The 19380-nt window shown below is 44.9% G+C and overlaps 1 protein-coding gene across 2 annotated transcripts in view; it reads right to left on the minus strand.

Moving 5' to 3' along the window:
• Positions 1–15678, minus strand: part of CAPN15 (calpain 15) — a 135928-nt gene extending 120250 nt beyond the window's left edge. Inside the window, exon 1 of one of the 2 annotated variants that reach the window (XM_032231248.1) lies at positions 15623–15678. The gene's annotated coding sequence lies outside the window, so the exon portion shown is untranslated. Of the gene's footprint in view, positions 1–15289; positions 15545–15622 lie in introns of those variants that run through there. The other variant, XM_032231249.1, reaches the window with a different exon arrangement.
• Positions 15679–19380: the final 3702 nt, after the last annotated feature.

A 19380-nucleotide genomic window follows, 5' to 3' on the forward strand; every position in this document is an offset into this window, starting at 1 on the left:
CAGGGGCCCCTCAGGTAGATAGGTAAGTAGGTAGATGGTAGGACAGGGAGGGAGGGAGAGGGAGAGAGAGAGATGATAGATGATAGAGAGATGATAGATGAAAGAGAGAGAGGAGGAAACAGATGATATGATAGAGATGATAGATAGATGATATAGATTATAGCTAGATAGCTAGATAAGAGAGAAAGGGGGAGAGAGGAGAGAAGGATAGATAGAGAGAGAGATAGGTAGATAGATAGATAGATAGATAGATAGATAGATAGATAGAAAGATAGATAGAAAGATAGATAGATAGATAGATAGATAGATAGATAGATAGATAGATAGATGATAGATAGATAGATAGATGGAGGAGAGGAAAGAGATGACAAATGATAGAGAGATGATAAAGAGATAGAGACGAGATGATAAATGAGAGAGAGAGAGGGGGGATAAATGAGAGAGATGATAGAAGATGGATGGATGGATGGATGGATGTATATATAGATAGAAGAGAGGAAAAAGATGACAAATGATAGAGAGATGATAGAGAGATAGAGAAGAGATGATAAATGAGAGAGAGAGAGAGAGAGAGAGAGAGAGAGAGAGAGAGAGAGAGAGGATAAACGATATAGAGATGATAGAAGATAGATGGATGGATGGATGGATGGATAGATGCCAAGCCATTCAAGAGAAGAATACCATTCTCTTTATCCAGCACAAAAATGCACTAAGATCAAAGTTTTCTATTGTCTCCACCGGCAACATTTATCTTGATCTAGACCTGCATGTCTCAGCCTTGGCAAATTTGAGATTTCAAATTTGTGTGGACTTCAGCTCCCTGGCTGGCTGGTTGGCTGGAGAATTCTCAGAGCCGAAAATCCATGTAGCTTAAACTTGCCAAGGTTGAGAAACACGGATTCTACCCTCTGCTCATAGAATCCAAAGACCTTCAATCTTTCCCTGGAGGATTATGTGAAGTCTGCCGTATTTTTCCGGATATCGCATCGCATGTCCGAAATATTCTAACATGGCCTAACACAACATAGGAAATGCCATACTTAAAACATTGCATCTCCTATAACGGTTCCGATACCCTTTTATTCATTTTCGAGGAGCCGAAGACGGAAATTAAAAAGTTGACCTTGATGTAAGCGTCTAATGTTAAGATTCCCCACGCTTTGGCATCAACTACTTTTTACCAGATTAACAGAGTTCGAAGGGACCTTGTAGGTCATCTAGCCCAAGCAGGAGACCCTACACCATTCCTGACAAATGGCAATCCAATCTCTTCTTCAAAGCCTCCAGAGATGAAGCTCCCACAACTTCTGAAGGCAACTTCTGTTCCACCAGTTGATTACTGTCAGAAAGTTCCTTCTTATTTCTAGGTTGAATCTCTCCTTGTTCAGTTTCCATCCATTATTCCTTGTCTGGCCTTCAGGTGCTTTGGAGAATAGCTTGACCGCCTCCTCTCTGTGGCAGCCCCTCATATATTGGAAGACTGCTCTCCTGTCTCCCCTGGTTGTTCTGATATTGTGGCATCATCATTACAACAAGGGCTTGGGAACATTGCTGCATTACTCCTAAACTGGCTGAAATCGCTGCTCGGAGGGAAGCCGTAAAAATTTTTAAAGACTCACATGCAGCGATAATGAACCCACCCACCACACCAAAGTAGAATTTCGCTAGCCTCCAGCCAGGAGTAATTATTTCCAGCTCGCGAGGAAAAACACTCCTTTTGCAGAAACACCTCTCTCTCTCTCATCTTTACAACAAGCAACCCGTTTTTTTCCCCTTTACTTATGACTCAGCAGCCAACCTCTTTTTAAATGCCTGACTTTGCTATCTTCGAGTGACACGGTCCTTTCCCAACCGGTATTTTATTTGCACGCTTAGCGAGAAAGCGGTTTAAATGAAAAGGCCGGAGTCAGAACTTATCAGTTTAAGTTACCCTTTATTGTTTCGGAAACACAAATGGAAAGAGATGGCAGACTTCCCAATGCCCGATTGAAAGGAATATTTAAAACTGTTGCACAGGGATTCCTATCTCGAAAACAACAAGCTTGCACACATGAGCTAGTTAACATGTCACTTTGGAGTATTCCTAAAGATTTACTTCTCTTTGAAAACCCGGTTTTAAGAGCGGCTGGCCTGTTGGGTTTGTCTTTCTCAACAGTAGGAGAGGACAAAAGTAAAGCGGAGTCTCTCTTGGGAAAGATAATCTCAAAGATAAACTGCCTTTATATGGAATGGAGGCTTTCAGGGAAAATCCAGACTTTGGTTTGAATTGACTTTAGCTTAACTAGAAAGGTGGCAGCTGTTTTGGGGTTACGTTAATAGCACCGTTGTTAAAGGAATCTTGCTTCCCCATTGATTTCGCTTGTCGGAGGGTCGCAAAATGGGATCATGTGACCCTGGGACACTGGAACCGTCATGAATATGCCTCGATTGCCAGCTGTCTGAATTTTGATCATGCGGCCATGGTCCTAATGAGAAGAAGGCAGTCACAGATCATTTTTTAAGTGTTGTTATAACTTTGAATGGCCACTAAATGAACTGTTGTAAGTTGAGGGCTACCTGCATACCACCCCCACTCCATCTATTTATCTACCATATTTTCAGAGTATAAGACGCACCGGAGTATAAGACGCACCAAGGTTTTGAAGAGGCAAATTTTAAAAAAAGTAGGTAAGTAGATAGAGGAATAGAGAGGGAGAGAAAGAGAGATAAATACAGTAAGTAAGTAGGGGGGGAGAGAGTAGTTATGTAGGTAGGTAGATAAAGGGATAGAGAGGGAGAGAGAAATAGAGATAGATAAATACAGTAGGTAGGTAGGTTATATGTGTGTGTGTGTGTGTGTGTGTGTGTGTGTTTAATTTGTGCTGATAAAAAAATTAAAAAAAACAACAAATATAACAAAGGCAACAGTAAAAATATTGGGTTTCTGTCGTGATGGACTCTTGTGACGAGCCGATTGACGGATGATGGAAGCAGTTAGCTTCCTCCCATAATTGGGGCTTACCAGGGGTTGTAAAAAATCTAATAAGATAGATAGATAGATAGATAGATAGATAGAGATAGAGATAGATAGATAGATAGATAGATAGATAGATAGATAGATAGATAGATAGAGATAGATAGATAGATATCTGCCTACCTACCTACCATTTAGCTATTATCTATCTATTATCTATCAATATCTTTCTATTAATATCTATTTTTCTATCTAATAAAACTAAACAGTGCTGGGCTAGAGAGAAGAAGCAATGTTTGTTGAATTCCCACATCACACAAAACCATGCTACATTTGTGTGGCTCTGGCGTAGGATGTGGTGTGAATTCAGTAATGAATGATGGTTTTTACACATTCAACGGTTAGTTTTAGCGGCTTCAAAAGCCAAAGCACTCCATTTCCATGAAATGCTTCGGAGGCACTTGGGAAGGAAATTTGAGCAAAATAATTTGAAAGCACCATTTATTAGGTTTCTCATTTTTAAAACTCAACCATGAATATCCGCCCCTGCCTCCAATCTACACCTCGGCAGAAACAGAATAACCTCATAACTCAGTATCCATTCAGCTACTGGTACTAACCGGCAAATGCTGAACAGATATACAGTAATTGGGAAGCGGGGGGGGGGGAGGGGGGAGGAAATCAGTGGAAAGATTGCTATGAGCCAGTAGAATAAAAAAAGCGCCCAAATCTGTGAAGGCTGCAGTATTCTCCCCCCCCCCCCCCATCTCTCAAATTAAAGCATCTTCTCAATCCCACTCGGTATGGTCGCTGGATTTAAAACTAATGTTGCCCCTAAGCTAGACATCCACTTGTCTGTCCTTCTAATTACATCAATATATATGCCTTATCTTTGCTGTCAAACCTTGGGTTTTTAAAAAAAAAAAAAAGACCTAAAAGAGCAGCAGTCTTGCAGTTAGAGCAAACACAGGAAGTGGGTGTGGCTGGGAAGCCTGAATGCCTATCACAATTTGGATCCAGGTTCTCCCTTCCTCTGCCGACCTTGGATTTCTGGGGAAGAAAAACCGTGATTTCGTAATACAATCATCCAGGGGTGTCAAATTCAAGGCCCACGGAGTGCTTAGACCTGGCCTGGCCTGGAAACAGCAAAGGACCGGGCCAAGATGTCTCTGATAGCAAAAAAAAATAGCAGGAGAGGGGGCTGCGAGTGGCCTTCCCGGGCTCCGTTTTGATCAACCAGCTCAGCGTCTTAGCCACTGAACCACCGCATCTAGTGAAATCTAGTGAAAAGAAGAACTAGCAGTGATATGATGGCAGTATTCCAATATTTGAGGGGCTGCCACAAAGAAGACGGTGGTCAACCTATTCTCCAAAGCACCTGAAGGCAGGAGGAGAAGCAATGGGTGGAAGCTTATCAAGGAAAGATCCAACCTAGAGCTAAGGAGAAATTTCCTGACAGTGAGAACAATTCATCAGTGGAAATGCTCGCGTTCGGGAAGTTGTAGATGCTCCATCACTGGAGGTTTCCAAGAAGAGACTGGACAGCCCCTTGATAGGGTCTCCTGATTGAGCAGGGGGTTGGAATAGAAGACCTCCAAGATCCCTTCCAACTTGGTTATTTTGTTATATTCTGATAAATACTCCAATAAGGGCACATTGGAGTTGTGGACTATATTATCTTTTTTTTTTTTTACCTTGGTCAAAATCAGAATGAGGTAGCAATTAGGGCTGGACTCAGATTATGTAAAGCAGGATTCTCCAACCTTGGCATCTAATCTGGCTGGAGAATTCTGGAAGTTGGAATCCACAAGTCTTAAAGTTGCCTGGATTGGATAGCCCTGGTACAGAGCTTTGAATCTGGTTTGTTTTTTTAATTATGAAGTTGAGTGATCGTAAACAAGAGAATCATCATACATTGCTCACTGTTAAGGGGAACAGAGATGGACTTACTACTTCCTTCTTTACACTGAGGACAGAAATTGGGTTCATGCAACACAAAAGTTTTTGCTGGCAGAGGGCTACCAAAACAGACTGAAAGCAGAACAAAAGGAGAAATGTTTCCCCTTTTGCATTGGAGCAGGAAAGGAGAAAGGGAAAGAGGAAGGACAAAGAAGGGAAGAGAGCAAAGGAGGAAAGAGGGGAAGGAAGAAGAAAGGAGAATGAAGAGGGAAGGAAAAAGAAGGAAAGAAGGATATAATGAAAGTGAGGGGGGTCTCAGTGATGTCCTGCCTTAGCACTTGGCCACCACAGGTGCCCCCAATACAAGTTCTGTGTCATGCCCACCATGGCCCTGCCCCCAGCCATGCCCATGCCCCAGTGGTGGGATTCAAATAATTTACCAACCAGTTCTCTGCCCTAATAACCAGCTGGGTAGGCGGGGCTCGGTGGTCATGTGATCATATGGGCGTGGCCAAGTCAATGTCACTCAGGTCGATGGGCACTTCGCCTTAGTTGTTACAATGGTAATAAGGGTTAACTGGAGAGGCAGTTTCTGTAAGCAGGGCAATAAAGAAGAGGCTAGAAACAACACCAGAATGTTTCCTTCCTGCCTTCCTTACAGGATTAGCCCTGTAAAGTAGGGAAAAAAACAAAAGATTTCTTCCAACAACCGGTTCTCCAAAGTGCTTAGAAAGTTACCAACCGGTTCTCCCGAATAGGTGCGAACTGGCTGAATCCCACCACTGCCATGCCCTGTCCACACACATACCCAGCCCCCAAAGTCAAACACAACCCTAGTGTGGCCCTCAATGAAATCAGTTTTGACACCCCTGCAATAATCAGAAGGCAAGGACATTCTCCCCCTTCCCTTCCCCAACCTTCATACATGTTTATTCATTTCCTTTAGCCAAATCTCTAGCGAACGAGAGGATGGAGAAACGAGAAGGAAGCCTCTGTCTTCTGCCTCCCGAAAGACAACTGGGCATCAAAGTGAAATGCGGGATGGAATTAAGTACGAACGTTGGTAGGTGAAAAGGAGCTTTACTGCCAGGCTGTGGCAATCCAATAGCTCCTCTCTAGCCCACGTCGCCTCAAAACTAAGCTGCAGACATCAGCGTAATACCGAAGAGGCTTGGATTTTCATTAGAAGAATTATGTAAGGACAGGCAAGTAGGCCACAGTTGCCAAACTGCGCCACAAGCCGGTCTGGTTCGCTCCTGGAAATATTTGACTACTTCTATGCCATTACCTGGAGGAAATCTGATTCTTCAAACAGGTAACAGAGTGTACCATCAATATCAATAGCAATTAAAGGGAAAGATCGTGTCTGAACTCAAAACACATTATGCTAAACCTCAAATGGCCTTGCTTGGGGCTTTGTGATGCAACGGCTATTTATGGTTTGGCCAGATTTAGCCCGTTTTGATTTCTGCAATGACCCGTAGCGAAACCAAGATGGCTTGTAGTGAGTCAAAAAATAGCTCAGAAAAGGATTCTTGGTGGATCTGCACCTAATGTTCTCCATGCAACTTGGGAAAAGAAAGGAACAGGAAGGAACAAGAAAAAAAGAGGAAGGTTGCAGGAATGAGGTGTGTTTAAAGGTAAAGGTTTCACTTGGACATGTGTGCTAGTCGCTCCCGACTCTAGGGGGTGGTGCTCAACACAGTTTCAAAGCCGAAGAGTCAGCGCTATCCGAAGACGTTTCCGTGGTCATGTGGCCAGCATGACTCAACACCAAAGGCGCACGGAACTCTGTTAACCTTCCCAGCAAAGGTGGTTCCTATTTTTCTACTTGCATTTTTACGTGCTTTCGAATGCTAGGTTGGCAGAAGCTGAGACAAGTAACGGGAGCTCACTCCGTTACGTGGTGCTAGGGATTCGAACCGCCGAACGGCCAACTTTTCTGATTGACAAGCTCAGCGTCTTAGCCACTGAACCACCGCATCTAGTGAGGTCTAGTGAAATCTAGTGAAAAGAAGAACTAGGGGTGATATGATGGCAGTATTCCAATATTTGAGGGGCTGCCACAAAGAAGATGGTGGTCAACCTATTCTCCAAAGCACCGGAAGGCAGGAGGAGAAGCAATGGGTGGAAGCTTATCAAGGAAAGATCCAACCTAGAGCTAAGGAGAAATTTCCTGACAGTGAGAACAATTCATCAGTGGAAATGCTCGCGTTCAGGAAGTTGTGGATGCTCCAATAAGGGCACATTGGAGTTGTGGACTATGTTATCTTTTTTTTTTTTTTACCTTGGTCAAAATCAGAATGAGGTAGCAATTAGGGCTGGACTCGGATTATGTAAAGCAGGGTTCTCCGACCTTGGCATCTAGTCTGGCTGGAGAATTCTGGAAGTTGGAATCCACAAGTCTTAAAGTTGCCTGGGAATTCTGGATAACCCTGGTACAGAGCTTTGAATCTGTTTTTTTTTTAATTATGAAGTTGAGTGATCGCAAACAAGAGAATCATCATACATTGCTCATTGTTAAGGGAAACAGGGATGAACTTATTACTTCCTTCTTTACACTGAGGACAGAAATTGGGTTCATGCAACACAACAGGCTAAAAAAATATATCAAGGTTTAGGAGCCACAATTCACCCAGTAGCAATAGCACTGCAGACTTATATACCGCTTCATAGTGCTTTACAGCCCTCTCTAAGCAGTTTACAGAGTCAGCCTCTTGCCCCCAACAATCTGAGTCCTCATTTTACCAACCTTGGAAGGATGGAAGGCTGAGTCAACCTTGAGCCTGGTGAGATTTGTACTACTGGCAAAGTCAAACTTCTATACTGCATTCTAACCACTATCAAAGAAGGAAGGAAGGAAGGAAGGAAGGAAGGAAGGAAGGAAGGAAGGAAGGAAGGAAGGAAGGGCAATAGCACTTAGACTTATATACCACTTCACAGTGCTTTTTCCAGCCCTCTCTAAGCAGTTTACAGAGTCAACATATTGCCCCCAACAATCTGGGTCCTCATTTTACTCACCTTGGAAGGATGGAAGGCTGAGTCAACCTTGAGCCTGGTGAGATTTGAACTGCCAAACTGCAGACAGCAGGCAGTCAACAGAAGTAGCCTGTAATACTGCCCTCTAAACACTGCACCACCGAGTAAAAACCTACCAGATTTTGGTTAGCCTGTTCTAGGAACCCAACCAAGATCCAGCCATGTTGAAGCATTTCTATGCAATAGTAATCGAATTCTTTATTGGCCAAGTGTGATTGGACACACAAGGAATTTGTCTTTGGTGCAACCGGAGTTTTTTCTACATAAAAATTCTGTTACCAGAGAAACTACTTCAGAACAGAAAATATAAACGATGGTGAATGTAGACTTCATAGGCAAAAGCAAAACCCAATTTAATAGATCACGTTGCATGGAAATGATCTTTTGACAGCAAGCCATCTCAGAAAGCTCAGGATTTACACAAATGACGTGGGTGCCTATTATTCAAAACAATATACGTTTTTAAGAAGCATGTTCATCTAAAGCCTAACTTATTTGCTCTGGGCAAGGACTCGGTGCTTTCAAACAAGGAAGCAGAGAATGAAAAACTCTTTTCATTGTTCTACTGGGCGTTCTCCTAACTTAGCCCAAGGAGTTGAGTCACTCAGATATTAACTGGCTTAAGCTGGTTATTTCTCATGAGGATATAAAATATTTTCTTGCCAGTTTCAGAACTACAGCTTCTATACTTGGGTACTGATACACAAGACTTGCGTCTCACAACAATAAAGAGACAGTGAATCACTTCTGGGAGTTTCTTCCCGCATTACCCAACCTCCCCAGCTCATGCCTGAGATTAAAACATTAGCCCCAACATGTTGAGAAATGAGTGAGGACAGTAATTTAGAAAAAGAAAGAAAAGAAACCAAAACAGAAGGCTAAAATAAAATCCATTGTCTAACCTGAGTGTAGTACACAAAATTGGCTGCGACAACATCCTACCTGTCAATGACTACTTCGGCTTCAACCTCAATAATACATGGGGCAAACAATCGATACAAACTCAAAGTAAACCGCTCCAAACTCAATTGCAGAAAATACGACTTCAGCAACAGAGTGGTCAACGCCTGGAATGCTCTACCTGTTGTTACAACCTTAAACCCCCACAACTTCAACCTTAAACTGTCTACCACGGACCTCTCCCCATTCCTAAGAGGTCCATAAAGGGGGCGTGCATAAGCACACCCAGCGTGCCTATCATCCATGTCCTACTGTCCCCATTTATTTGCACTTATTCCCTTTGTTCATGTCCATATTCATACTTATTATACCTGTTATTTTGCACAGGTTTGACAAACTAACTAACTAAATAAGTAAATAAAGTCCTTTTTAAAAATATATAACCGTTTCATACTTGACAAGCCTCGCTCCGTGATATACTGGGAAAGCAAACCACACTCAAAAGTCAGATGTGAAATTCCCCAGAGAGTTAAGCAGCAGGCAAAAAAAAAAAGGCCTCCTGCAGCATTTCAATGTGATCTACAAGATTCAGAATCTCTTCTTGCCCCGTTCAAATACCATGTGGTTGCTATGCATGTAATATGCATGAGCAATGCAATGACACGCAGGCACTGTCTAGCTTCTTTCGATTTAGGAAAAGAGAAACAGGTTTAACCAAAAATTAACATGGTAGATTATTCAGGTCACATTCCACGCATGGAGAGCAATCAAATCCCCAAGATGGCAATGATTTGGATTGCCCTGGTAGCAATAGAACTTAGACTTATCTACCACTTCACAGTGCTTTACAGCCCTCTCTAAGCAGCTTACAGAGTCAGCCTGTTGCCCGCAACAATCTGCGTCCTAATTTACCCACCTCAGAAGGATGGAAGGCTGAGTCAACCTTCAACCTCTCAGGATCGAACTCTTGGCAGTGGGCAGAGTTAGCCTGCAATACTGCATTTTAACCACTGGGAGAGAAGGAAGGAAGGAAGGGCAATAGCATTCAGACTTATATACTGCTTCGCAGTGCTTTACAGCCCTTGCTAAGTGGTTTACAGAGTCAGCCTCTTTCCCTCAGCAATCTGGGTCCTCATTTTACCCACCTCGGAAGGATGGAAGGCCGAGTCAACCTTGTGCCTGGAGAGATTCGAACTGCCAAATTTCAGGCAGCCGGCAGGCAGCAGAAGTAGCCTGCAGTACTGCACTCTGACCACTGCGCCACCGCAGCTCACATACCATATAACCAAGGGGATGCCTTCAAATTATATGGCGAAGAACGTTCATGGAAAAGGGTCTAAACCAATGGTTCTCAACCTTTTGTTCACCATGGACACACTTTAAGTACCTTTTGTGGCCATGGATCCCCCCAAGACTTAATATTTAAATCATAGCATTTCTCCAAGCCTTCACAGACCCCCTGTGACATCGCAGCCCCCCTCCAAGGGGTTGTGGACAATGGGTTGACAACCACTGTTGTAAACATCACATGGGAAGACACTGAAGCACTCACCCAAACCCGAAAATGTTGCTGTCCTACGTAGCAGTAGCACTTATATACCACTTCACTGTGTTTTTACAGCCCTCTCTAAGTGATTTAGAATCAGCCTATTGCCTGGATATATATATATCCTGCTTCCTTCAAAAGAATAGAGTCCATCTTGTATTATGGAATCTGTCAAATTTAGAGAACAGACAAAGGGAAGGAGAATTTCCTTGATAGGTTTTAAGCAGCTTCTCACAAGCAAAGCTGTGCACAGTTCGAAAGTTGTAAGCCTCCTTCTCAATAGTGACAGGTCTACCAAAAAAAAAAAAAAAGGAATCAACTTTCACAATACAGAGATCCAAAACCAGCCACATTGTAGCATCTTTGGAAGAATCAACCAAATGTATCAATTAACAGCACCTTTTTCCATTCACCCAAACTGAAATTGAGAGGAGGTGGAGTCGCCCAATTGAACCAACAAATCTTTTTTTGTTTTGTTTTGTTTTGGTGAAGTAAATACAACGTTACTTGCCATTACTGCAAAACCAAGAAAAATATCTGAAAATAAAACAGAGAGAACAATTTCTTGGTGAAGTGTATTTACAGTGAAATTGGGAGATCTTTCCCTCCATCGGTTGGGAGCTCGCTATAAAATAACCATAAAACTCTGGAAAATCTTTCGCAGTGCACAGTTTTAGACCATCTGATGACATTCTGCAGGAAAACAAAGTGAGAGCATCTGTAATTATAAATACTTATCGGCAAATCTGCTAGAAGTCTACTGTTTGTATTGATAGCCTGTGAGTTACAGGCTATTATAAATCAGTCCACTATTGTGTTAGATAAGACTAAAGCTTCAATGCAATTGCACTACCCTAACAACAGCAGGCAAAGGCATCTCCATTAAGTGCAGATTACAAATTATTTCCAGTAAAACTGAAAGAATTCAAGAGAAAAACTCAGACGGGGAACCTGATTTTCCTTCTGCCACAGAGTCTTCATTTGACCTTATGGCAAGTGGTATTTCCCTGCCAACATTTCCCGGTCTCAAAACTGGATTTATCCCCGGTTTCTTCCTGTTTTGGGAGTGATGGAATGAAGTTTAGCTTTGCTGTGGCACAGTTAATAATATTCATTAAGGACAAGTGCAAGGAAGCAGCAAAGCAGTGATGGGTGTGTACGTTTCAGCGTGGCTCTTAAATTAAAAGATACTTTGAAAACAAAAGTGGGCACACTCACCAACACACTTTCAGAAAGGAAAGAGGACATTTTTTTGAAAACTCACTTACAGGCCTATTAATGTAAGTCACAATCCTCTTACAAGCACAAGTTTAAAGGGGTACATTGATCATTCTTCCCCCTGTTATCCACATTTTTTATTATTATTATTCCGAGATGTTATCCAATGTGATGGGATATTTTTATTTGTTTTTATCCTGTCTTTATTATCCTTTTATAAATAGCTTAAGGTGATCGCTTTCCTCTTTCCCACAACAATATCCCTGTGAAGTTAGTTGATCTAAGGAAAAGAGGGACTGGTCCAATTGACCGTCTTCTTTTGCCAATAACGTCCGTTTCCCTTTTGTTTATTCTCGCTCAGATTTTCCCAGGATACATTTCCCTCAGTATTAGCGATATACAAAAATTAAATTCTGAAAAGATATGCCTCCTTCTGGCTCTTTAGCAACTCATCTCCTAATCCCCCCAAAATATGCTGGAATGTCAACTTAAATAAAATCAACAGGAAAAATGCCGCTCATTTCTATTTACGTGAACACATCCACAATATTGTTCAGAAATCTATCCTGTCTTGTCCAATTAGTCGGCAGCTATTATTTGGACAGTCACGTTAAAGGGAGTTTTCCAAGAGATGGCCAACTCCAATCTAACCTGGTGTCCTGCATGCATTTCTCACAACCCCCAACAAACCTATCCATGGTCTGCAAGCCAGGACTGATATCACAATTTAATACGCCTGGATTTCCATAAATGACTAGAAAGGCAGAGAAACACAGATTGCTGGGTTTACCCGAAAAAACGCATGATGAACACAGCCTATCCAGAATCCACATGGGACACAGAGTTAATAGAATATAGAATCATGAGGAACTCCAAGGGACCTTGGAAATCTTCTAATCCAATCCCTTGCTCAAGGCAGGACTTTATACCATCCCAGTCATAATGGTTGTTCGTCTATTTTTGAGAATTTCAAAAGCTATTCCATTGATTAATTGTTCAGAACATTTCTCCGTATTCGAGGTTGGCTCACTCATTACTTCTTGCCCTCCATTCCTTGGGAAAATAAGTACTGGAAGACAGCATGTTCCCCCTAAAACTTCTGTTTTCTTTTCTGTTTTTTAGGCTGGACATACCTAGTTCCCTCAATCATTCATCATACAATTTAGTCTCCAGACCCATTATCTTGACCTCCTGCAGGACGGAAGGGAAGGCCATCTCAGCAGAAAACTAATGGGAACACTAAACCCCTAGTAGGATTACCACTCAATCTTCCCCCAGCTGTGTGACCTGTATACCAGGGGTGGGCAATCTTAAACACTCAAAGAGCCATTTAGATTATTCTCCCACAGAAAAGAAAACACCGGGAACCACAAAGGTCCTAACTGGAAATCCCCCCCCCCTTCCAATTCTGGAGCCGACCGGAAGTTCAGTTTCCCCGCCATAGAGTCTTCACCTAGGGCAGTGTCCTTTTTCCTGTACCTGTCGTAACTGAAAGCCCTATCAATTGTGGAGCAGACTGGAAAACCTGCCCCTTGCCATAGAGTCTTCTACTGGCGCACTGTGCTTCTCTCCCCCAAAACTGGAAGCTCCTCTCGAAATTGTGGTGGTGACTGGCGACAGGGAGCCACAGCAGAGGGATGAAAGAGCCACATGCAGCTCCAGAGCTGCAGGTTGTTAACCCCTGCTTTAGACATTTGGAAATTCCAAAATTCCCTAGCAGATATTGGGGATGCTGGAAGTTAAATTTCACACATCAAGCGAAGGTTGCTTTCTCCTCTTAAAAGGGATATTTCTGAAACAGCAACCTTCCAAAATAATGATACCTAAATGAGGGATTTTTTAAAACCCACGGTAAGGTTTTCTAACTCCCTCTACATCCATTTGCAAATAGGTTTTTAAAACCATTTAAATTCAGTGGACTTTTCTTTCTAACTGCTACCAATGCTATGCTTTTCAGTTTTCAGTGCAAATACGGTTCTTCTTTTCTCTTGACATTTTAACTGCTGTTTGTATATTATGTTTTATAGTTCATCTTGTTTTAACAGTTTTACGACTGTTTCATTTCTCACTTATAAGCCACCACAAATTCCAGGGTTGGGTGAGTTTTCTTTTTTTTTATCACTCAAGAGGCAAAATAAGAGCATTCAGAGGCTACAACAGGAAAAACGCAGCATTAGCAGGACCCCATATGTATGATATGGAATTTTTCTTCCAGATAGAGAAAAACGACTGAGAAGCAAGCATGGGTTGGAGCAGTGTTTCTCAACTCTGGCTGCTTGAAAGATGGGTGGACTTTAATTCCCAGAATTCTCCGGCCAGCATGCTGGAATTCTGGGAGTTAAGAATCCACCCTGGGAGTTGAAATCTGTTCATGCTCCCTGTGGAGAATTCTCTGAGTTAAAAGTCCACACATTTTCAAATGGTCAAGCTTGGGAAATACCGAGTTAAGAAAGAAACAGCCAAGACATTTAAGCAGCAAGGGGAGGGGGGATCACTCATTCATTTCCACCTAATAAATATAAATATTATATTCATATTTATTCTAAATATTATATTTAACATTACACATGTTAATTCAAATATTTATTTATATATGCCACCTTTTTTTCCCAACATGCAAGGGAGGTTCTACAGGGATCACCTTTCCATTCATCCCGACAATGAAAAGGGTTGCACCAAGAGGAAGGGATCAGCCCACCCCAAGACTTCCTATCCTCATGGATGGACCGGATCCTGGTTTCTCCCATCCTTGTTCTTCATCATACTTTCAGGGCACCAGCCATTCCCCTCCATAACCCTAGTACTCTCATCCTTCTGGCTGGGGATTCTGGGCCTCCTCCACCTGAAGAACACCATGTTTGCCCACCTAGGCACCCTAAGAGATGCGCCCCGCCCCCACTACTCTGCAGCTTCCCTACAAGGGCTCCCTGGCCCAAACCCCTTCCCTTACCCACCCTCCCCCAAAACTGATCTGCCACCCACCCCCACCTTAAGCAAGCTTTCTCCCCCACTCTTCCTTCTGGGGCAAGACACACCCACACACACCCATTAACGCCAACTGGCCTATGATGGAGAGGGTGGGGGAGTGAGTGATGGAAGTTGCAGTCCAACCCAAGTTGAGGAAGGGGCCCCAGGTGGGCAACACACATCCTGGGGAGCTGTGGGGGGGGGAAGTGTCCTTCAGATCACCACCCCTTTCCAGGATATTGCACAGGAAGAGCCCCCTCCTCTTCCCTCAGAGACCCCCCGCACTCCCCCCACCCTAAGGCAACTTTCTCCCCCACTCTGCCTTCTGGGGCAAGACAGCCCCCCCCCTACCCCATCAGCCACCATTAAAGCCAACTCGCCCATGATGGATAGGGGTGGGGGTGGGGGGGCGTGAGTAATGGAAGTTGCAGTCCAAGCCAAGTTGAGGAAGGGGCCCCAGGTGGGCAACATGCATCCTGGGGAGCTGTGTCTGTGGGGGGGGGATAGACAGTGTCCTTCAGACCAACCCCCACCCTCTCCAGGCTGTCCCACAGGAGGAGCTCCCTCCTCTTCCTTCGAGACCCCCGCACTCCCCCCCCCCACACACACACCGCCGCAGGAGCGCTCCCCTCCCGCCCCCCCCCCGCGCCCCTCCACCGCGTTCTATCTCCTCCCCCCCGGCTGCCTCGCGCGCTCTCTCATTGGCCCACTCCCTGCTGCCTCCCCCTCCCCTCCCCCCCCTCCCGAGGGTCGCGCGCTCCACTGACCGTTGCTGAGGGACGCGGCAGCGGCGGCGGCCGTTGGCGGAGCGTCTGCCGTTCCTCCTCTCTCTGCCGGGCCGGACGGCTGAGTAACTTGGACTCCCCCACCCGCCCACCCCGCAGGGCTGTCGGCCGCTTCTCTCCCTCCCCTTCCCCGTGGTGGTCCTTCCCGGCTGTCTCTCTTCTTCTTCTTCTTTTTCTTGCTTCTTCTGCTTCTCTTTTAACCTCCGCCTCCCCAGCCCTCCTTGCCTTCCCCTCCCCTCCCCTCCCTCCTTCCTTCCCGCCCGCCTGCCTGCCTTCCTCCGGGAGTCCAGATGCATCCCCCCCCCCCGCACTTACGCCGTTTGCGTAATGTCGCGGCGCCGCCCCGGCAGCCAGCCGCCCGCCCTGCGGAAAGTGCGCCCGGGGTTTCGTGAATGGCGAGGTGAGACTACAAGGCCCAGAGGGCCTAGCGGTGCGGAGGGGGAGGAGAGAGAGCGAGAAGGCGGATGTGGCGCTCCCGGGGCGCGAGGAGCTCGCCGGGAATTGTAGTCCGCGGAGTAGAAGGAGGAGAGGGGATTGTATGCCCACCGCTTTGTGGGGGGAGGGGGAAGCGGAGGAAGAGGGGAGGGACGAGGCAGAGTAGAAGTGGGGAAGGAGGGGCGGCGCGGGGCTGGCCCGCCTCTGCCTCCGAGAAGGTGGAAAGGAGTGGACGGAAAGAGGTAGACTACAACTCCCAGGGTCCTTCGTGCGTCCCCCCCCATCTCAGTAGCTGAGCAGCTGTGCGGCGACTCACCTGAGCCTCAGCTGGGAACCGGGGGCGGGGCCAGGCGGAGGGAAGGGCCAGGCGATGCAATGCCCGGGCGCTTCTGCGGTCTTTCGGCAGCGGCGATCGCCCACCCCGGCCGAGAGGCAGGGAAAAAAGCGCCCCCTACCCCGAATCTCGGCGAAGAGCAGCCCCAAAATCGCAGCCGCCAAACGAGAGGCGAATAGAAGGGGCGTGCATGATCCTCCCTCTTCCCTCCCCAGAAAAGGAAGATTCAACCCACTGCACTGATGATGTTGCACGCAGACTTATATGCCACTTCAGTGGTTTACAATCCTCTCTAAACGGTTTACAGAGTCAGCCTCTCTGCCACCCCACCTCCAAACAATCTGGGTCCTCATTTTGCCCACCTCAGAAGGATGGAAGGCTGAATCAACCTTGAGCTGGTCAGGATCGAACTGTTGGCAGTGGGCAGAGTGAGCCTGCAAAACTGATTCTAACCACTGTGCACCATGGAAGAGATGGATGGAAGGAAAGAAGGAAGGAAGGAGGGAATAGCAATAACACTTAGACTTATATACCACTTTACAGCACTTTACGGGCCTCTCTAAGCTCTTGCCCCCAACCATCTGGGTCCTCGTTTTATCCACCTCAGAAGGATGGAAGGCTAAGTCAACTTTGAGCCAGTCAGGATCAAACTTCTGGCAGTCGGCAGTGTTAGCCTGCAATACTGCATTTAAAGAAAGAAGGAATAGCAATAACACTTATATACCCCTTTACAGTGCTTTTACAGCCCTCTCTAAGCGGTTTACAGAGTCAGCCTCTTGCCCCCAACCATCTGGGTCCTCATTTTACCCTCATCAGAAGGATGGAAGGCTGAGTCAACCTGGAGCCTGGTGAAAATTGAACTGCCAAATTGCATGAAATGTCTGCAAGAAAATGAGCACACTCAGAGAGCCCCGGGGACCCCTCAAACCCATTCCCACCCTACCGAAGAATCGGTGGCAAGGGATAAGGAATTCTAAGCAAAGCCAGGTTCACCATGAAGAGCCTCTCCCGCCTGGTGCCCTTATTGCCCACATCCCCGACTCGAACCTCTGACCCGGTCCTCACCTCACAAATGGCTGGACTTTGGTTTTGCTAGCAGCGGGCACCCAATTGCAGTCTGTGTCTTAGGGCACAGGAAGTCCTTAACCTGCAACCATTTGTTTAGTGATTGTTAAGCAACAAAGATTAGGGGACAGCAGGCTAAAACACAAAGAACGACTGCTGGAATTGGGTTTAATGAAAAGAAGGACATGGGGAGACATGATAGCAGTCTTCCAATATCTCAGGGGCTGCAACAAAGAGGGGGAGTCAAACTATTCTCCAAAGCACCTGAGGGAAGGACGAGAAGCAATGGGTGGAAACTAATCAAGGAGCGAAGCAACTGAGATCTAAGGAAAAGTTTCCTGAGTGAGAACCATTAATCATTGGAACAATTTGCCTCTGGACGGAAGTTTTGAATGCTCCCACACTGGTTTTTAAAAAAGAGATTGGACAACCATTTATCTGAAATGGTACAAGGTTTCTTGTTCGTGCAGGGGGTTGGACTAGAAGACCTCCAAGGTCCATTCCAACTCTGTTATTCTACTCTGTTCTGTTCAAAGTTACAACAGCACTGAAAAAAGGACTTATGACAGTTTTTATACTCAGCTGTTCCAGCATCTCCCATGGTTATATGATCAAAATTCAGGCGCTTGGCAACCGATTCATATTTATGATGCTTGCAGTTTCCTGGGATCATGTGATCCCTTTTTGCAACCTTGACAAATCAAGACAATGGGGGAACCCAGATTCACTTAACCTTGTTACTAACTTTACAACTGCAGTGATTCACTTCAAAACTGTGGCAAGAAAGGTTGTAAAAACAGGGCAAAACTCACACCTCTCTTGCTTAGGAATGGAAATGTTGAGCTGACTTGTGATTGTAAGTGGAGGACTATGGTTCTCGTATCGGGTGAGCCTAGTTCATTTGTATGCATCCAGATATCCCATACTGAAGCAAACTTGCCTAGCTTGATGGGAAACCTGTTTCTCTCTAAGGTTGCAATAAGTGCAGAAGTACTTCTGGGATACCTTCCTGACAAAGGCAACAAGGCCGGTGGGAAAGGCAAGCCCCCCCCCCCCCCAAGACAGGTGGCTCTGCCAACCCAACCCTGCAGGATCCCACTACAGCTGAATACTTTTCAAAGATCTGTTATAACCGCATCATAAATTAGATAAAGGGTACAGGGTTTAAATCAACTCCAAATGTAGTTGTGCCAAAGGAAATAGAACATAGAGACCAAGCCTTTAGTTTCGGAGCACAAATGTAGCAGATACTAATTTTATTTCAGAATTTATGCACATCTTTATTGTGACAAATCTGTTTTGCCTTTATTTTTATTCTCTGGGTTAAATGTATTTCTTTCCTTTCCTCAAGGTCAGGCAGCATACATAACACCTTTTCCTCCAGTATTTTCCCCTCTCTTCAGTCTTTCATATCTAGAGGTCAAACTGATATGCGCTTGCATATTGTGTGTGTTGGGGGGGTGCATTGCTTATGACAAAAATACATTTTATCAAGGCTTTAGCCCTGTTTTTTCAGTCAGTATCTGTAGATCTATACGTACTTTGCACAGTTTACTTTTAAGATGCCTTGCTTTTCTTTGCTATTTGTTTTGTTTTTATTTTTGTTTTGATGTACACTATATGCCAGAGTCAAAACATTTGATGAAAGAGTTAAGGCAGGCTAGAAACTGGGAGACCATGAATTCTAGTCCTACCTTAGGCACAAACCAGCTGGTGACCTTGGGCCAGTCCTTCTCTCTCAGCTCTCGAAAGAAGGTAATGGCAAACCGTTTCTGGTTTTGTCAAGAAAATTTCAAGGACTAGTCCAGGCAGTCCTTGACCGCGAGTCAAAACTGAGTCACTCATACAATCAAAGATAGGTAGATAGCTGGCTCTTGCGTAGCCTCTACAAACTGTCAGGCTCATGGCAGTGTCATAGAACGTACCGGGACTTTGCTAAACCGGGCATGGCCAGCCAGTGACACATCTGGCCGACAGGCCAGGAGTTTGACAGCCTTGCTCTACAGCATTATCTATTTTGTAATGGGAATAACAAAATCCAAATGTGTATAGAACTACAATAACAAAGTTTGTGGAGGTGGATGAGTAATTTTTTTTGAGCCAAGTTAAGACTATGCAGACCAGTCACTTTTTTCTCAGCCCAAATGATATATAGATACCACATAGTTGCTATTGTGGGGAAGATGGAAGGAAAAAGTCATGTGCGCTACCTTGTCATTCAAAAATAAAGATGGGTCAT

This window comes from Thamnophis elegans, chromosome 14 (genome assembly GCF_009769535.1).
Source record: "Thamnophis elegans isolate rThaEle1 chromosome 14, rThaEle1.pri, whole genome shotgun sequence".
Taxonomy (NCBI): Eukaryota; Metazoa; Chordata; class Lepidosauria; order Squamata; family Colubridae; genus Thamnophis; species Thamnophis elegans.